General features: G+C 46.6%; 1 long non-coding RNA gene across 1 annotated transcript in view; it reads right to left on the reverse strand.

Moving 5' to 3' along the window:
* LOC106726380 overlaps positions 1-12,459 on the reverse strand; it is a 23,182-nt gene extending 10,723 nt beyond the window's left edge. Inside the window, exons 1-3 of the long non-coding RNA XR_001362447.1 lie at positions 12,261-12,459; positions 9,469-9,475; positions 3,145-3,146 (exon numbers count right to left, since the gene is read on the reverse strand). This is a non-coding gene — a long non-coding RNA (uncharacterized LOC106726380). The remainder of the gene's footprint in view (positions 1-3,144; positions 3,147-9,468; positions 9,476-12,260) is intronic.
* Positions 12,460-19,790: the final 7,331 nt, after the last annotated feature.

A 19,790-nucleotide genomic window follows, 5' to 3' on the forward strand; every position in this document is an offset into this window, starting at 1 on the left:
TAACAGTAGCAACATTACAGTTATGAAGTAGCAACGAAAATAATGTTATGGTTGGGTCACAACATGAGGAACTGTATTTAAAGGGCCAGAAGGTTGAGAACCACTGCCCTAGAGCCTGAGTTCACATCCTTTCAAAACTTCCAGGTTCCCCAGAATGTAAGTTTCTTTGGCTTCAGAAACAAAAAAAGCTATACATTATGTACAGCTGCGACTGCTCCTGCAGGAGGGATCAAGGACTGATTGAATGCTTTTTAAGTGAAATGAACTCATGCCAGTTCTCCGCCAGCCTCAGCGGCACGTGGAGACTCGCAGGGAAGAGTGATGTTCACACGGGTCTGTAGGAGTTAACAGAGAATGTGTTTCCCAAGTTGCTGCCTAGCTCCATATTAGAATGCCATCCACACAAAACCTCACCCAATCCTGCTTAGAGTGGGGCGGGGGGCATGGGGCACAGGACAGGGCCGGGTGACATCTGGCTGGACTGTTTTGTGTGACTTGGGACAAAACAGTGAGACAGTCAGACAGAACTCTGACTTGAGTGCCTGACTAATTGTATTTTCTGCCTGGATGGAGCTGTGGGCCCCCATTCACACTGGAATTTTGTAAACAAGGGGCCTCATCTTTTGTGGGTGACAAGCAGGTGTCACTCACACGGGGCCTGACACATCAGGCAGCCAACATAACTGGGGCAGATGCAGAATTTTAATGAGCGGCATGACAGGCTGAGATGGGGTTGCGCAACTCAGATGAAGGGTTCAGAACCAGGTGGTGTTAAGAAAGGACCTGTTGAAGTCACCCAGAAGGGACTGGGCCAAGGCAGATTCCAGCCTCAAGAACGGCTGCAGCTTGGCAAGCAACTCCAGTGCGTGAGCAGAATGGGGAGGCTATGAGATCAGGGGCTGGCATGGCACCACAGATAGCGCCTCTTCAGCTGCTTGAAGCACTGTGTTAAGAAGGATTCCGAGGCTGTAAGTGGGCCAGATTGGAAAGACTGTTATGATTGATTAATGATGCCCACGGTGAACATCTGGGGGGTGTAGTGAATATTTGCCACGGGTTTGCCTTTCCTAATGCACGTCTGGTCTTGCTCTATCAGAAGGCCTTTGCATCTCAGCCAGTTTGCACGTGGGAGAGTGGAGTCTGTGAACTAGACAGGCGCATCCTTCTGTGTTCAGGTGATTCTTTCCATCAGCCTCTTCCCTCAGTGATGCCTCCCTGGAGTCAGGAAAGATTCCTGAGAGCTGGGCTTTCAGCTTGAGTCTTGATCCCCCATTCACCTAGTGAACGACCTGCTGCCTGTGCCTAAGTAACCATAACACCTTCTCTAGCTCCAGAGCTCAGCTGCAGAGACCTGGACTATAAGTCTGGAAAGCCCTGTGCCTTCGATTTACCCTAGGCTAGAGAGCACAGTCGCACATGGATCACCATGTAGAAATGTCACCGCTCCAAGACCCACTTGGACAAATGTCCCTCCCTCTGTGTAAGGTTTTCTAGGACCCTGCATGGGTGCCACAGCAATGAACATGCAGGCTGGGGATGTGTGTTGCATGTGAAAGCGTGTGGCTATGGCGCACATTGCATGAAGATTTCCATGTGGCTGAAATGTAATGCAAGCATGATGGGAACAGTCTGTGGCTGGGGAATATTATCTCCTTGGCTGAGAGGCTCCTGAGGTTTCTCAGCCTCTAAAAGCATTTACAAGCAGAAAGCAGAACGCTTCCTCCCCTTATCCTGCCTGTCATCCATGTCCGTCCAGATGGGGAGGCTTCCAGCTGGGGCCAGGGCCCTCGCTTCCCTTTTCTGCCATCACCTTGACGCTTAGCCCATGACATTCAAACACATTTAACTTTCTTGGCCACCACAGGCAAACAAAGTGATAAGAAAACTGAATTTCTCCTTGAGGAACTGTCTACTTGACACCTCTATCTACAGCATTATAGTCCAGAGACCCTAACCCAGCCGTAACCACCAGCGACCAGTGACACTGCACAGGCAGTGTTTGCCTTCAGTCTGTCTCTGCCCTTCCACCCTGTCTTCATCATTCATTGTGTGGCTCATCCAAAGTGCCTGGTGGCTTTGGGTTGCTGGTTGGGAGAGCAGCTCCTACATTTTCACTCTTAGGAGCTAATGGCAGAAAGCATAACATCTCCCAGGACTTTGGATCTCAAAAAGGAACTTGAAGAGGAAATACATTACTAATGGTTGAGTGTTCCAGTTCAATGGCACTTGAGTGTGGGAAGGTTTCTTTGTCTTCTCCAATTACACATGTGGAGACTTCAGTCATCCCCTGTGGGTGTGGATAGTCACACCCCAATGTGCTCTGAGCACCGTCCCCATGTCAGGACCTAATTATTATTATTTCACTCAAGAACCTTAATCTCTGTGAGGTAGTTGTTACCATACTTATTTGACAGGTGAAATAAGTGCACTTTTATGGAAGTAAATGACTTAACCCAAGTCACACAGTATTGGGCAGCAGAATGAGGTTTCACGCCCAGATTGCTAATGCAGACACCAGCGATGATTCTGTCACAGTGCAGTGGTGTCAATGGAAACTCAGCTTGGGCCCCTTCTCTGCAGGTCTGCTCTCTATCTCCCACCCAGATCTCTGCCTCACTCCAGGCAGCTTGACTCATTTCTGATCCCTTGTTCCTGGAACATACCAAACCCTTGGGAAGTGTTTGCTGAATAAAAGGGTATTAGAGTTCAGTTAGCACATGTGTATTGGTTTTCTGTGCCTGCTGTAACAAATTGCCACAAATCTTGTGGCTTAAAACAGCAGAAATGCACTCAATCATAGTTCTGGAGGCCAGCAATTCAAAATCAGTTTTACTGGGCCCAAATCAAGGTTTTGGCAGCACTGTGTTTCCTCCAGAGGCTCTCAGGGAGAACCTGTTCCTTGCTTCTTCCAGCTTCTGGTCACTACTGGTGTTCCTTGGCTTCTGGCCACATCACTCCAATGTCTGCTTCTGTAGACATCTGGTCTCTGTGTGTGTGTTTCAAATCTCCCACGGCTTCCCTCCTATAAGAATACTTGTGATAACATTGGGGACCCCTCCAGATAATCCTGGATCATCTCCTTATGGCAAGATCCCTAATTACATCTGCAAAGACTGCTATGTAAGGTGCCACTCACCAGTGAACGTCTTGGAGAGTCTTTCTTTAGCATGCCATGCACATTGCTCCAGCCTCTAGAAGCCTCTGGAACAGGGGTGGGCAAACTTTTTGACTCGAGGGCCACAATGGGTTCTTAAACTGGACCGGAGGGCCGGAACAAAAGCATGGATGGAGTGTTTGTGTGAACTAATATAAATTCAAAGTAAACATCATTACATAAAAGGGTACGGTCTTTTTTTTTTTTTAGTTTTATTCATTTCAAACGGGCCAGATCCGGCCCACGGGCCGTAGTTTGCCCACGGCTGCTCTGAAAGATGCTGGACCGAGGATCTCACCCCTTTCAGAGGGATGTACATGCCCACAGGTCAGCTGCCCTAACCTTGAAGTAGAAGCAGCTTTTCTGCCTCCATTAGAACAAGCTTTATTTAGAGGCTTTTTGCCACTTCCCAGTGGGATGACATGGAGCAAGGATCCCAGGCCTCAACTCCCTCATAAAACGGGAATAATAAAAGTACCTACCACTTAGCCTTTTCATGAGGTCTACATGGCAGGGACCATATACCTGGAACACGCTTCCTAACTCATTCCTAATGACTCAGGAGGGTCCTTGACAGATCAATGGCCCAGGAGTGAATAAAAATGCAAAGTCAAGAAAACTGTCTTCGCCCTGACTGGTTTAGCTCGGTGGGTAGAGCGTTGGCCTGCGGACTGAAGGGTCCCAGGTTCGAATCCGGTCAAAGGCATGTCCCTTGGTTGCAGGCAAATCCCCAGTAGGGGGTGTGCAGGAGGCAGCTGATTGATGTTTCTGACTTTCTATCCCTCTCCCTTCCTCTCTGCAAAAAAATCAATAAAATATATTTTTTAAAAAAGAAAACTGTCTTCTATGGTCACATTTATCTTTTGATAACTTTGGATTTACTCCGACAAAGCCACTTGGTTATACAAGCTGCTTTTCTCTTCTCTGGGAGCCAGGCAGGTGGCAAAATCGGGAAGGAGGTCTGCTTTCAATTCTCTAAAGCAGTGGTTCTCAACCTTCCTAATGCTGTGACCCTTTAATACAGTTCCTCATGTTGTGGTGACACCCAACCATAAAATTATTTTCACTGCTACTTCATAACTGTAATTTTGCTACTGTTATGAATTGTAATATAAATATCTGATATGCAGGATGCATTTTCATTGTTACAAATTGAACATAATTAAAGCATAGTGATTAATCACAAAAGCAATATGTAATTATATATGTGTTTTCCGATGGTCTTAGGCGACCCCTGTGAAAGGGTCGTTCGACCCCCAAAGGGGTCGCGACCCACAGGTTGAGAACCGCTGCTCTAAAGTCACCTGTGAAGTACTGAACACTGGCATGCTCAAGAAAAGTGGCCAGAGTACACTTGAATTCTCTTGTGCACCCGAGTTGTGCAGCACCAGTTGTTTCCCCTCTTTGGGCCACAGTCAGAATTCCCTTCCTTAGGAAAAGAGAATCTGATGGATCAGACTTAGTTAAAACTTAATAAATAGAATGTCATGAAAGCCTTCACTGTTGACATTTAAAATTCTTCCTTAGCTACAACCAGCCCTTCCCTTGCTCTGTGCCATCAGAATGGCGAGGGAGGGTACCTTCAGATGTCAATGATGAAACACAGCAGAGAAAGTCTCCTGTGCAGACCTGCCCCTGGCCTTTGTCATGGACTCATATCAGGCCTCACTTTCAACCTCACCATGTTGGCCACATGGAACAGCCTCTGATCCCCCCACACTGAGGTCTTAGGGACTTGTGTCATCATTGACCACCACTTGACACTGCAATGATCTGTGTGTTTGTGGGCATGCCATTCCCGGTGCTTTGCCATGGGGCCATGCAGCACCTCCCACCAGAGCAGGTGGAGTACCTTTCTAGTTCCTGGGAAGTTGGGTTTGGCCAATGGGGACCCAAGCCCAGCTTGAGGCCTGCAGGTGAGCTGAGCTAAACCCAACCAAATCCAAACCACAAGGATCAAACCCCAGCCAACCTCCAGGTCTGTAAATAAGAAAAATAAATGTGTGCTGTTCTATTCACTGAGATTTTGGGTTCTTGGTTATGCAGCAAAATATGACTAACACCAAGTCTTTCTCTCATTAGCCTATGGTTACCTTAAAGACAGGCACTGTACAAATTCACCACGTGCCAGGACAAGAGCAGATGCTTAAATAGTCTGTAACTGCAGCAAGGAATGGCTTTTATTTTTATTCAGACTCTCCTTTCCTTTAATGAACGTTATGGGCCTGTGACCGGTGGTCCCCACAGAGCTAGTAAAATGAGAGCTGGATCCAAATTGATGATGGCACGGTGTCAGGTGTAGCTCCTTATATAACCTCATATTCCTCCAGCCACACAGGGCCAGAACTCCCATCTAATCCCAAACCAGACCTGTGATGCCCATGTCCTTTTCCAGGTTTATGTGTGAAGTGCACTCACAGGTTGGTCATCACCTGGTGGCTGGAGCTGTAAGGTATGCTGAGATTCATGTGAGCTTCAGGAAGAGGGGACCAAGGACAGGAAGAGCCATATTAGAGCAAAGGAGCCACATCAGAGCAAAGGGGATGGGCTGCTGTTGGCAGGCATTCCAAATTGGGTTAAATAGGGGTGACCATAATGGGAGGCATGAGAGTCAGCAGGAGCTTTTTGCAGGGACAGTGTTTCCAGACAGGTGGATGAGATCACCTGTCAAGAAGGTACAGGAAGGTGCAGGTAGGTGGGTTGCAGTTGTCTACATTGGAGCAGGTCCCCAGGTGCACACAAGGCAGGATTGGATGAATAAAGAGAGATACTTCTGTTTTTGGAAATGGGAATTTGAAAGCTGATGAGGAGTAATGAAGCAGGCAGAGTCCCAGCTCAAAGGCCAGCAGCCCAGCTGGAAGTGAGAGTTGCCAATAGAAGCAGAGGTAGTGGTCTGGGTAAATCCTGAGGAGCTACTATCTCTCTTTCCCTCTCCCTTCTGTTCTGAAATCAATAATATATATATACACATATATATATATTTTAAAAAAAATCCTGAGGGGCTAAGAGGAGGACATAGCTCAGGGAACACTGCCCAGCCATAACAATTCCACAAGCTCAAGCCTGTTGTTTCTCACTGGCCACAGAGGGCATAGGATAGCACATCTGAAAATCAGGGCTGGGCATGTTAGGCATAGGATAGCACATCTGAAAATCAGGGCTGGGCATGTTAGGCCTAGGGTAGGAGGGCCCATCTAGGCCCACACTGCCTCGGGGAATCCAGTGTCTATAGAGCTCCCAGAGCTGATGCCTGTAAATGGGCTCCCGCCTGTGCTGGCCATTCCATCCCAACCAGGTCTTTCCCCAGCCTCTGCTCTCATCTCCTTCAGAGCTTTATACTTAGTAACTCTACACTTACCCATCATCTCACCCCCAGGCACAAATTTAGTGATGCTGAGGCCAACTATAAAATAGATCACTATTGTAGGGCCTGACACATGGCCTGAATCAGGGTGAACTCTTAAATATATTGATACAGTGAATAAAATGAATTAAGAAGAAAGAAAAACTCAAGGCAAATCTATAAAAAACCAGGATCCCATCTCGGTTTCTTGAGTTAGTGATATTTGGTAAACAACTTCTTTGTTCATGCCCTCCCCCAGCTGCACCCAGAAAGCACAATGATGGACTGACAATGCGTCATTCTGACCCAGGACCCAGGCCACACTCCACTGCTACTTCTGGCAGAACTTATAATTGTTCTAATCCAGCAGAGCTTTGGTTTTCACAATTTAAATATTCTATTTTATTGATTTTAGAGAGCGAGGAAGGGAGAGGGATAGAGAAATGAAAGAGAAACATTGATTGGCTGCCTCCTGCATGCCCCCTATTGGGGGTAGTGCCTCCAACCTGGGCAAATGCCCAGACTGGGAATTGAACCGGTGACCTCTTGGTTCATGGGTCAATGCTCAACCACTGATCTCACACCAGCTGGGCAGTTTTCACAATTTAAAAGTGGGAATAATAACAATGACTTCATGGAGCAGCAGATAAAATGATGGATGGAAACTGCAGTACCTGTCACACAGCAGTAGATAAACAAATGCTATAAGTCAACTTTAAGCAGAGTTCAACGGCAGGGGGAATTTGTAGGCGGGGTCCTGGAGCATCTCACGGAGTCCAGGGAGCCATTGGGAAGCCCTGCTCGAGAGGGGCAGCACTGGGGCCAGAGCCGAGGGGCCCCGAGTCTTTTCCAGAATGTTGCTTGTAGCTCCTGCTTAGTCCATCATGGCCAAGGAAGCAGGGTCTTGCAGAATGAACATGGAGGCCAAGAGCCCACAGCCCAGAGAAGGAGATGGTCATGGTCAAGGGACAGGAGCAGGACCTGGAGAGATGGATGGCCCAAAGTTTCAGTTATACTCTTCCATGTCACTTCTTCCCCGAGGTGGGTCCCTGACTCTCCAGTTGGTGATTCGTTTCCTTCCCTGGCACTACCTTATCCTTCACTTTGGGCACTGGTAATTTTGGTATCATGTATATAGCTGGTGTGACCCCCATTCCTTCAGTCCACAGGCCTTGTCAGATTATTCCCTCACATCTATATAACAAGCCAGTAACCAGCACACTATAAGCATACATCTGTGCGTACTGGATTTAATTAGTTGTATGCAAACAGGAAGAGGAGAATGAATGCTTCAGTATGTACAAAAGAAAGCCCGGCCCCTTGGTGAGTTACTGCCCTGGCCGCTGCAACCCTCAGAATTGAAGAAGACCAATGTGTTCATTCATCCAGGGTGGTCTCGCATATGGCAGACACCATGGTAGGCCAGAATCCGGTTTCCTTGATTCACAAACTACGGTATAGGCACAAAAGGGCCATTTTTCAGGAGACAGACCCATTTCCAACCCATGTGACCTGGCGACCTGGCTGTTGAATATAACTTTTATTTTCATTTCCCCCAGTAATTTAATAAGTATTTCTTACTTCAGTATAGTGCCAGTAATAGAAGAACTAGCGTTGGTCCAGCTCATAAAAGACAGTTCATTCCCTGTGTTTTACTCTGGCCTTTAGATCAATCATACTGTCTCATTTCAAATTGTATAATTTTCCAAGAGTTTAGCCAGATATTCAAAAAATAGCTGGTTTGATAATTGAATGCCAGAAACTGAGAAGTCCTAGAAATTTTGGATGGCAGATTTTCCTGAGGGGCTATCATTTGATAATAAATGAATGTTTCATTGGACCTGTTGCAAATGTTTTTCTTTGAAAGTTAATGCGTGGGTCTAGGCTCCTGCTGGCTTCCCTCCATTTCAGAGTCCAGGGGTCATGCTGAATTCAGCTTTTCCACCCCAGGAAGAACTCTCTAAATTTTAAAACCGAGGCACAATTTCTTTTTCTTAATAATAAACAAAAAACACAGCATAGTTATACACAACTTTGTTACAAGTGAGAATGAATAGAAATGAACCAAATGCTGACAAACTGATAGTACAGGGATTGACAAAAGTAGTTTTACAGTTGTGAATATATGAAACACAGTTTATTCTTTAAAAAAAATGATTTTTAGAGAGAGAGGAAGGGGGAATAGAGATATAGAAACATTGATGAGAGAGAAACATTGATCGGCTGCCTCCTGTGCAACCCCTACTGGAGATCAAGCCAGCAACCTGGACATGAGTTTTGACTGGGAATCCAACCAATGACCTCTTGGTTCACGGATGGATGTTCAACCACTGACCCATACTGGCTGGGCCACAGTTTATTCTTGTATTATTATTTATTGTACTAGAGGCCCGGTGCATGAAATTCGTGCACGGGGGGGTGGGGGTGCCGTCAGTCCAGCCTGCACTCTCTCCAATCCAGGACCCCTCGAGGGATGTCTGACCACCAGTTTAGGTCCGATCCCTGCTCTCACAATCCAGGAACACTGGCTCCTAACTGCTCACCTGCCTGCCTGCCTGCCTGATTGCCCCTAACTGCCCCCCCTGCCAACCTGGTCACCCCTCACTGCCCCCCTTGCCAGCCTTGTTGCCCCACACAGCCTGCTGCTCAGTCATTTGGTAGGCCCTCATTAACCCCCTGCTGGCCTGGTCACCCCACACAGCCTGCTGCTCAGTCATTTGGTCAGCCCTCACTAACCCACTGCTGGCCTGGTCACTCCACACAGCCTGCTGCCTGCTCAGTCATTTTGTTGGCCCTCACTAACCCCCCTGACAGCCTGGTCACCCCACGCAGCCTGTTTGGTCATTCGTTTGGTTGTTTCGGTTGTGGTGGTCACTTAGGCTTTTATATATATAGATTATTTTCCATATGAACAACTGTAAACCTACTTTTGCCCATCCCTGTGTGTGGGTAGCGGTCGTACGCCAATTACCATGTTTCTCTTTTATTAGTGTAGATTATTTTCCATATGAACAACTGTAAACCTACTTTTGCCCATCCCTGTGTGTTCTGTGTTAAAGTTATTCTGTCCCTATTAAAGCAACTGAGCTCTCACAGAACATGAAGTGTGCAAGCCTGCTTATTTCCATCATGTAAGTTGTGGACAGTGATTTTTTTGTATGTGGTTTGTAAGCCCATGGCCTTTGGACTAGACCAGTGATGGCAAACCTATGACTCGCGTGTCAGAGGTGACACGCGAACTCATTTTTTTGGTTGATTTTTCTTTGTTAAATGGCATTTAAATATATAAAATAAATATCAAAAATATAACTCTTTGTTTTACTATGGTTGCAAATATCAAAAAATTTCTATATGTGACACGGCACCAGAGTTAAGTTAGGGTTTTTCAAAATGCTGACACGGCGAGCTCAAAAGGTTCGCCATCACTGGACTAGACACTCGAGTAGAGAACATGTCCAAGAATCATACAACCTTTTCCCACCATGTCCCAGTGAAGAAGTGCATAGTACAATCACACGTGCAGTGTAAGTTTCTGCTTTGCATGTGGGATAGATAGAAGGCTTGGGGTTGAGCACCAAGCACCCAAAATATTATACCATCAGCAATGGTGTAAATCAAAATTGCCCACCACCTGACAGAGTACAGTAAGAATCAGCATCACTTTTGGGATAATCCTACCAATGATGCATAGTCTGAATCCATTCTTAAGGAAACATCAAACAAACCCAAACTTGGGTACAACCTGCAATATAACTGGCCTGTTTTCTTCAAAAGTGTTGAGGTCATGCAAATCAAGGAGGACCAAGGAGATGTCGCAGATTGCAGATGGCTAACAGTCCATGGCAACTAAACACCACCCGTGATTCAGAGCTGAATCCTTTTTGTTACAAAGCACATGATTAGGGCAACTGGAGGCATTTGCATGGAGTCTAAGGACAAAGGGGTGTAACCTATCAATGTGGATTTCCTGATTTTGATGGTTGTATTGCGGTTATGAGGGTGGTGGGGATGATAAGGCATGAGGTCTACAAATTACTCTCAAATGGTTCAGGGGGGAAAAGGTGTTAATTGTGTGCTTGCAACTTCTCTGGATAGTTAAGATCATTTTCCAATTTATAAAAAAGGGTTGAGGCCTTATCAAACCATCATTCCTCCCTGTATCCCCTCCAGCCCCGTTCTTCTGTCTCTTTAGTTAAACTAAACAATTAGCCTTTATCTGTTGCTACTAATTAATAGTAAAATGCCCTTCCCTAACAACCCAGAGATATTTTTCAATTGCAGAGTTGACACTTTGGAGTACAGAAGCAACTTCAGCCGTGCAACGATGCACAGACGATATCACCCATGCTGGGGTCACTGTGTCCCAACCTCTGCTTTACAGGTGAGGAAACAGGAGCAACACAGAGCAACAGTCAGCAACCTGAACCCAGCCTCTGGGCCAGCACATTTGCCAACATGCTTTCCCTGTATTTTTCCTGCACAACAGACACTTGGCATTAATCTCTGGCCTGGCTTTCTTCTCCAAAGCTTTGGGGGCTACATTCTTGAGCTAGGTACTAAGCGGGTGGCCAGACAACATTCTCCAGGCTTTACATAAACCAGAAAGTCACTAATGGAAATGAGAGGTGGGAGAGAGAGAGCAAAAGAGCAACGAGGAATGGCATATATTTTATTTACTTGTAATGGGAGTTTGTGCTGTGAGAGGCCCAGAGAGAGCGCTTTCCGGGAAGGGTGATTCCATGGTTCCTTTGGATTTAGGTTTCACATCAGTGCAGATCCAGTAAATAACAAGCACCCTGCACCCAGCCAGGTGGACCTCATCAGTGAACCACGGAGACTTTGTACCCAGTCCTGTACCCATAGATGCTAGGAAGTGTGCACAGGGGAGGAAAGCCTGGAAAAACTGTTGTAATGAATTCTCCAAAATATGATGAGACCATGTCAATGTGCATGTAAAACAAAAGGCATGTGTTTATCTGTTCTGCCCTGACATAAAGAATACATTTTAAAATGAATGTAGAAGTAAAAACAGGGCATACAAAAAATCCCTTCTCAAACACAATGTTTTCCCAAGTGGGTGCACCGCCTCAAGGCAAACCTCAAGCCAGCCCTTTGCTTGAAAACAAGAAGCTCCCAGTGGTCTGAGACCAAGGACAGTGGGGCAGAGGGAGAAAGCTTGCTGCTGTGTCATCTTGGTGAGAAGCAAGCACTTTCAGGGCCAAGCCAGGAAAGACTGTGGTTGGAGAGGACCCTTCATGCTGCTGGTGTTGGTTGGTGGAAAAGAAGAGGAGAAAGCACCACACAGAAACCCATCAGCTACCTACGGGCCTTCAGAGTGAGCCTGGGAATCTTTGCCTGCCTAAAGCAGAGCTGTGGCGAAGGAGCAAGCTCGGAGCAAGAAACTAAAATCAAGTCTCCCCCTCCACACTAGTGGCTGGAGGTTGCCAGGCAGTGGGTACAGCCAGCAGGTGGGAACGCAAGTCCTCAGTCCCAAAGGAGAGGGTCTGGGAGGCACAGCCCAGCCTCCACCATGATGGACAACCTGACAGAAGCAAGTCCACTTGACAACAATGAAGCGAAGGCTTTTAATTTTGTATGCAGAGACAATCTTCATAGATTTATCTGAAGGAGGAAGTTGCTGTTCCAAACAGTGTCTGCACACAAAGAAACCAAAAAGCTGGAGGGCTGACACAAACTGCTGGGGTGCAGATGGGTCACCTGGAAACTCCTTATTTGTGTCTGGATGAGAAGCTCACTGGGCACAGGGGAACATTTTCACCCTGGAGCCCATTCGCCTGGTTTCATTGTTTCCCTGTCCCTCGTCCCAAGCACCCTTTGATTTATCGTTTCTAAGAACGGTACGCCCGTTCTATTGTAGAGTAACCCCCGTGACACAATATTACCATAGTGCAATGTCGTTTTGTGCTATTTTGAACAATTAAAAGACTTTTTTTGAAATAAAAAAAAATATGTTCCCCCATCACCTATAACTCTTATAGGTGATGGTCCGGTAGGGTGCACTGTGACCATCTGAACCACTAAAGAGAACAAGGGAGGAAATAGTTCTGGGGGTTGAAATTAGACTCCTTGGTCCTCTGCTCATAAACAAGGTCTCCACTGGGTTGGGAATTATGCCCTTGTCTCTAGAGACCATTGAATCTCACCGAGAATTGTGGATATACAATCCTGACCCCAAAATGCTTCCAGCTACAAAATGATATGCAATGCCTTGCAAACTCTAGTCTTTAAAGAAGAGTAATAGAACTGCTTCTTATTTGAAAGACACTAGAAGCCAGGCAATCAATTAGGATGAAAACTGGCTTTTGGTAAATAGGGTATGTAAAGAAAGAATAAAATAAAAAGGCAAGGCAATTTATGAGGTCTCTGTCCAGCAGCTGTAGTCACGAAAATAACTCAAGGAATATGAACCAGTCATTAGAGGAAAACACTGCATCAGGTTTAGTTAGCAAGAATGAAAAGTTGGCCAAAACACAGAGGAAGGAAAATTCAAATGGACCCTCATTAGTACTTGGCTCAGGTTTGTAACCTTTAAAGCTCTTTTGAGACTTGAAGAAAAAACTTAAAACACAAAGAGGAAGGGAAAAGTGCATGATGCAACTGAGGTCATGATTACAGAGATAATTTTACAATGATTTAAGTGCACCCTCCATACAAATGAGGCCATACAAAGGAGGCCTGAGTAATATTTTTAAAAATATATATTTGGTGCATCTGAAGGGTGGTGGGTTTGATTCCCAGTCAAGGGTGCATGTTCCTGTACCTGGGTTGTGAGTTCGCTCCCTGCCCTTGGTTGAGATATGTGCAGGAGTCAACCAATCAATATGTCTCTCTCACATTGATGTTTCTCTACAGTCTTTCTCCCTCCCTCCCTTCCACTCTCTGAAAAGCAAAGGAAAAAAATATCCTCAGGTGAGGATATTACTATATCCATAAACCAGAGACTCAAATGATACAGATAAGACAGCATAAAAAAAATGCTAAAATGTGTGAAGGGATAAGGGGAGGTGTATTAGTTAAGATATAGGTCTGGTAGCTTTCAAAGAGAGCAAATTAAATCAGCTTAAATAAAAGAAAAGTTTATTTCTGTCTCACATGTAAGCCCACATGGGTAAGTGGTCTAGCAAATAAAATTACATAGGTCCTCAAATGGTCCAAGAACCAGACACTGTGTGGCCTTGTTCCACCATGCCCTGAGCCACCACTGCCATATCTGACTTCTAGGCCATGGAAAGGGAGGGAGGAAGTGGGCCACGTGGAGCTTCCTTTTACATGCACAACCAGAAAGTTGCACTTATTACTTCTGCTCACAGCCCATTGAAGGCAATTTAGCCACAAGGCCACATATCTATACCAAAGTCTAGAAAATGAAGTCTTGAGCTGAGAAACCATATCCAAGGACTGGGATAGAAGGGCAAATGGATAGTGGAAGATGAATTAACAGTCTGGGAGCCCAGGTTCCTTCCCATGTTTTGCTCCTCTAGCCCCTAAGATAGTGCCTTGATCATATGCTCAAAGCCAGCCTGGCACTGGGATGGAGGAGGAGAACATGTCAGCAGCTCCTTTGAAGCATGAGACTTGGAAGTAGTCCATGCTATTTCTAGTCAAGTCCATTTTCCAAAACATAATCTCATGGTCACATGTAGCTGCAAATGAGGCTAGGAAATGCCTTGGAGGTGTGGGTGTGTAGGGGGGGGAGCGGGGGAGAGAAATAATGTTCGGAGACAAGTTGCAGTCTTAAACATCCTATATAATAAAAGGGTAATATGCAAATTGACCCTAACAGCAGAACGACTGGGAATGACTGGTCACTATGACACACACTGACCACCAGGGGGCAGATACTCAATGCAGGAGCTGTCCCCTGGTGGTCAGTGCGCTCCCACAGGGGGAGCTCTGCTCAGCCACAAGCCAGGCTGATGGCTGCCAGCACAGTGGTGGTGGTGGGAACATCTCCTGCCTCCTCAGCAGCACTAAGGATGTCCGACTGCAGCTTAGGTCTGCTCCCTGCTGGCAAGTGGACATCCCCTGAGGGCTGCTGGGCTGCCAGAGGGATGTCTGACTGCCAGCTTGGGCCCGGTCCCCCAGGGAGTGGGCCTAAGCCAGCAGGTGGACATCCTCAAGAGCATAGGCCAGGCTGAGGGACACCCCCCCCCCAGTGCACAAATTTTTGTGCACCAGGCCTCTAGTAAGTAGTATAAATGTAGTTGCTGAGGGCAAGTTCAATCTATGTAAATTACTCTTAGGTCTGAACAGATCAACAGGGTTTCTAATTACAAAGGACCTTTATTGATCAAAGGAGCCCATCTGGCTTTCCAACTTGAAAACACTTTGCTCTTAAAAAATAACGATGATTTCTTTTAGAAATAATTGGTCATTCAAATGGCATTTTGAGTAGTTTTGTTTGAAATAGAGAGGTTTCACTGTAAAAGGGCAATGCTGTTCCAGAACAGTTCCCCAAATTGTGTTCGTGCATGTCCTGTGAAGTGGTTTTGGAAAACAGATGCATGACACCCTCGCCTTGAGTGTGTTGCACATGAAGGTCTGACAAGTCCTGCAGGACCCATCTGCTTCACTCCTCAGCCCAGTGTCAGCCAAACTCGTGTGGTCACTGAGCCCCTCCTTACACTCACCATTTTACCCTCCTGTGCAACCAGCACTTTATATGGTACATTCTGAGAAACATTTTCTAACATGGCGGACATAAGCGATAATAAGCAATAGCATAATAAATAAGCACTATGCACAGTGTGTAAGTCATAACCTATCACAAAGAGAAATGAATAGTCAGGGATGATAACGGGCTATCTAACCATGAAACCCTGAGCATGTCACCCAGACTTCTGGGGTCTCAGCTTTCTCACTGTGGTAAGAGAATTTGCCAGAACACATTGATTACTCAGGATAAGAGATCATATACCCCTTCTTTGCCTATCACTGTGCACTGAGTAGACCAAAAGAATCATGCTTTTAGCAAAAGGAGTTTCTTGGAGGCAAGGACTAAATCCTCCCCTGTAACCAGGGTCTTCCCTGCGACAGGCCGCCAGCTTCATGAATGTGTTCTGAGTGTGTGAGCGAGGGAACGAATGAATGGAGTGGATCCTAGAAGAACAGGTGACCTAGCCACTCGTAGGAGATGATTTGACCCCATACAGAGGACTGAGGTAAGAAAGGCCAGGTGACTGGGTCACTGAGCCTGGAAGTGACAGGAAAGGGAAAAACTCCGGAACCTGCCCTGTGCCCTGGCCTCCTCTTCACTCCACAGCTGCTCACAGAGTCTCAGAGTCTGGCCACGGCCTGGGTGTGGAGCAGGTCCAGGAAACAGAGTCTATATGTCAGGATATCTTCCAAAAGCCCAACTTTCTCTCCATGGCTATTTAAACCAGAATTCAGCTCGGATAGGCAATCTTTATTTTGTCATGGGAAAACACTCATTAGAATGTTAAGAGGAAAAAGCAAGATTCCAGTTTGTGGCTGGTGCCTATCATTTCAAGCCTGTAGAAACAAAACGGAACAGAACATTTGTGTAGATATAGTCATGAGAAAAGCTGGAAGGAAGTGTACTGATAAACTAATAATTCTTATCACTGGGAGTAGGGTTATGAGTGACATCATTATTATTGCTGTGGTTATCATTATTACTATTGCTGCGTTCTTTCAACAAGTAGCGTGGCCTTAGCAATCCATGCTTACTGACAACGTCAGATGTCACATTCACACTTACATCGCACCTCAAATTCACTGGGTCAGGAGCCCCAGTAGAAGGGTCTGCCTGGCTGCCACTGGCTGTACAGGCTGCCTCAGGCCAGGCGGCTCTCTGCTGCCAAGCCAGAAGGAAGGAGCTGACAGCTAAGAGGCCCTGCTGTTCACACTCCCGTCATCTGTCCTGGAGGGAGGTCTGGAGGTGCATCTCTGTATCAGTCACCGTGTCTGAGCTGAGGACCGTCACCTCCACCCACATGCGGCCCGCCAGCCACTAGTTTGACATGCTTGCTAAAGTCTCTGGCCCCCCTCCCAGGGTAACAGAAAAGATGCAAGTCTGGAGGCTGCCATGCAGGCACATTCTGTTGAAAGTCGTGCCTTGCCTGAGAGCTTGCCTTGCCCCCCAGAGAAACATTGCTGTGCTTCGGTTTCCAGGCTGCAGCGAGCCCACACTCTGATGAGCAGTGATTTTAATGGTGTCTTTTCTCATGCTGGAAGGAGAGAATATTTGCCTGAGGCCATCTGCACGTTCCTGCACTTAAAAATGCCTTGGTCTTTTGGCTTCACATCAGGCAGGGAATCGCAGGAACATCCATTCTCCCCCAAGAGTTTCTTACCTAAAGGAACAAGGCAGTCAGAGGAACAGATGCTATCACTTTGTGCTTCAGGGAGGATTTGGAACACCCTGGAGGTAACAAGGGCGGCTGTGTGCATGGGCGTGTGGGCATGTGCTGCTTGCGCTCACACACGTGTGGGCGTCTCAGAGCCTCTCAGAGGATCGTCAGGGTTTGGCTACATCTACTCCATGAGGCTCCAAATGCAGTTAAGAATGAACAAAAGCCAAAGTAAGGCTATAAAATGTGGACCATATGTTAAATGTTTCTTCTGAACAACACTTTAAATACATGTCAGCTTTTTACAGTCACTTTGAATAACCTCATCTGGAGATCATGTGAGAAGTGCCACCAGGGCCCTGAGCCTGCAGAGCCTCCCTCCGGCCCTCTGGACCCCAGGAGAGGCCTGAGAGCCTGTGAAGGAAGAGGCTGGGTGAGCTTCCAGCTGCTGGGACCAGGGTTGCAGGGGGCGGTGGCCGTTGGTCAGGAAGAGGTCTCAGACAGTCTCAGTTCAGGCACGTTTGTGGGTGTTTCCCCCTTAGACCGACCCACCTCTGGTAGAGGGAAGGGAGAAGATGAGATCGCATGATGTGGACAATGTGGTTTGACCTCACTGATCCCTCAAAGCTGGATTTTACCTTGGCCTGGGTAGATCCAAATGCTAAGGCTCCCACTGTGCTGGGGTTGTGCTGGGGTTGGTGCCTGCTGCTTGCAGACAGTCCTGAGTCCTGGGCCTGGAAGAAGGTTCCTCGAAACCCCAAGCCTGAGGTTTAAGGAGCCTCAAGCCAAGTTAAGGGTTGAGGTCCTGATATAGAAAGACATTCCATGGTTTTAAGCAGGGGCTTCTCTAAATCAGATCTGTGTTTTTGAAAAATTGAGTTCCCAAAGAGCAGACTGGGATATGGTGACGATGTATAGAAAGTTTAGTAGGATCCTAGGTCTAGGATACTAGGATCTTGGGGTCAACACCCGTGAAAAGAAGGGCGAGGGGAGACAGTAGAATTAGGCCAAGGGCCTGTGGTGCAGTCTTGGGGAAGCCTTGGCCCACCCATAGGGAGTTCTGGATCTGGAATGGCCCTTCTAAGTTGTCCAGGTTGGGACAAGGGAGCTTAACTTTCACATGCCAACCAGTCAGTGCTTGGAGGTGGGCGAGGTGCTCTCAGCAGGTGCATGGAAGAGGCTGACACGTGGGCTGGGTACAGCACACTTCCAGCAGCAGTGGTAAGAAGTCCTTTACTTTCAACAGGGATTCTGCACAGTGCATCCCAGCATCCCTGCAGATGTGACATCATCACTTTACCACCCTTGTCTTTCTCTGACCCTTTGCTTATCTGTGGTCACTAAAGTCTCACATCACATTTAATTATTGGTTGCCCTTCCTTCTCCCCCTGCCCCTACCATTTACACTTATTTCTTCTTAAGGCTATGGACCAGCTCTTCGGATCAGCTGTAGAATCCAGCCTGTGGACCCTCCATATCTTCTTGGTGATAGTTCTGATTTTTTAAAAGTCCAGGTTACAGTCTGTAACCAGGGATAACAGACTACAGAAGTAGCTACTTGCAATTACTCATTGAATGATGGATACGCAATGAAATGTTAGTAATTTTAAAATAAGCAGCAGTTTTTACAGTGTGCTCTCCCCATAAACTGTAGAAAAAGCACTTGCTGGGTTACCAGGTGCTACCATTCCATTTTCTCAGGTCTTTCTCCTCTAGCTCCCTGGCCCAGGCCCCCTGCCCACCCCTTCTCCATGATGTCGTGCTGAGCAACAGGAGAGCCATAAATGCAATGTCAGAAACATAGAAAGCTTAGAACTTCTGTGTACAGTCAGTGGATACAAAGCTATATCCTGACCCAAGAGCACAGAACATTCTGCAGATAACACCTTCCATGAAACACCTTCCTTGGAGGAGCTGATGGAGCCCTCTCCCACATTTGCTTCAAGGTTCACGAATTGGAGATTTATAGTTCTTCATACATGCCTTGACAATAGCACATTTCCATGTTGGCATATTATAGTCCAGCGGTTCTCACCCTGTGGGTCGCGACCCCTTTAGGGTCGAACGACCCTTTCACAGGGGTCGCCTAAGACCGTCGGAAAACACATATATAATTACATATTGTTTTTGTGATTAATCACTATGCTTTAATTATGTTCAATTTGTAACAATGAAATTGGGGGTCACCACAACATGAGGAACTTTGTTTTTGTGATTAATCACTATGCTTTAATTATGTTCAATTTGTAACAATGAAAATACATCCTGCATATCAGATATTTACATTACGATTCATAACAGTAGCAAAATTACAGTTATGAAGTAGCAACGAAAATAATTTTATGGTTGGGGGTCACCACAACATGAGGAACTGTATTAAAGGGTCGCGGCATTAGGAAGGTTGAGAACCACTGTTATAGTCACTTATTTTTGTCTCTCTTAGGCTGAGAGCTTCCTGTTCTGTGGGCCTATTCTGGGGCCCAGGATATGACCAGCAATGTTCTCAACACAGCAAGGCCCAGAAGGCCCCCAAAGAGGATAATGTTTGCCTGCAAGGGAGTGGTGTTTCATGGCCAATTTGAAGCCCCTTGACTCTGAGGGATGGTGGTATGAGGGCATTTGGGATGGGAAACTGCATTAGAGGCATGCAGGTTCTGCCCACATTTTCACGGCTGTCATTCTTTCCATACATGTAGACAGCTTCTTATTGGAGGAACCACACTCAACCTGATAGCTTCCTCGGGCTGCAGGTGGGCTGAGCCACTTGCATGAGGGGCAGAGAAGGTCCAGGAGTTAATGCGCCTCCCCCAGGACAGTCCTCAGTCAACTATGGGTAGGAATCATGGTGAAATACCCAGGTTCTCTGCCCCTTGAGTGGAACAGCTTTGTAGCATATTTGAACCACCCCCATAACACCCCCAGGGGGGTTAAACTCCAGTTGTTCACAGTGGAAACTCAC

This window comes from Myotis brandtii, unplaced genomic scaffold (genome assembly GCF_000412655.1).
Source record: "Myotis brandtii unplaced genomic scaffold, ASM41265v1 scaffold1063, whole genome shotgun sequence".
Lineage (NCBI taxonomy): Eukaryota > Metazoa > Chordata > Mammalia > Chiroptera > Vespertilionidae > Myotis > Myotis brandtii.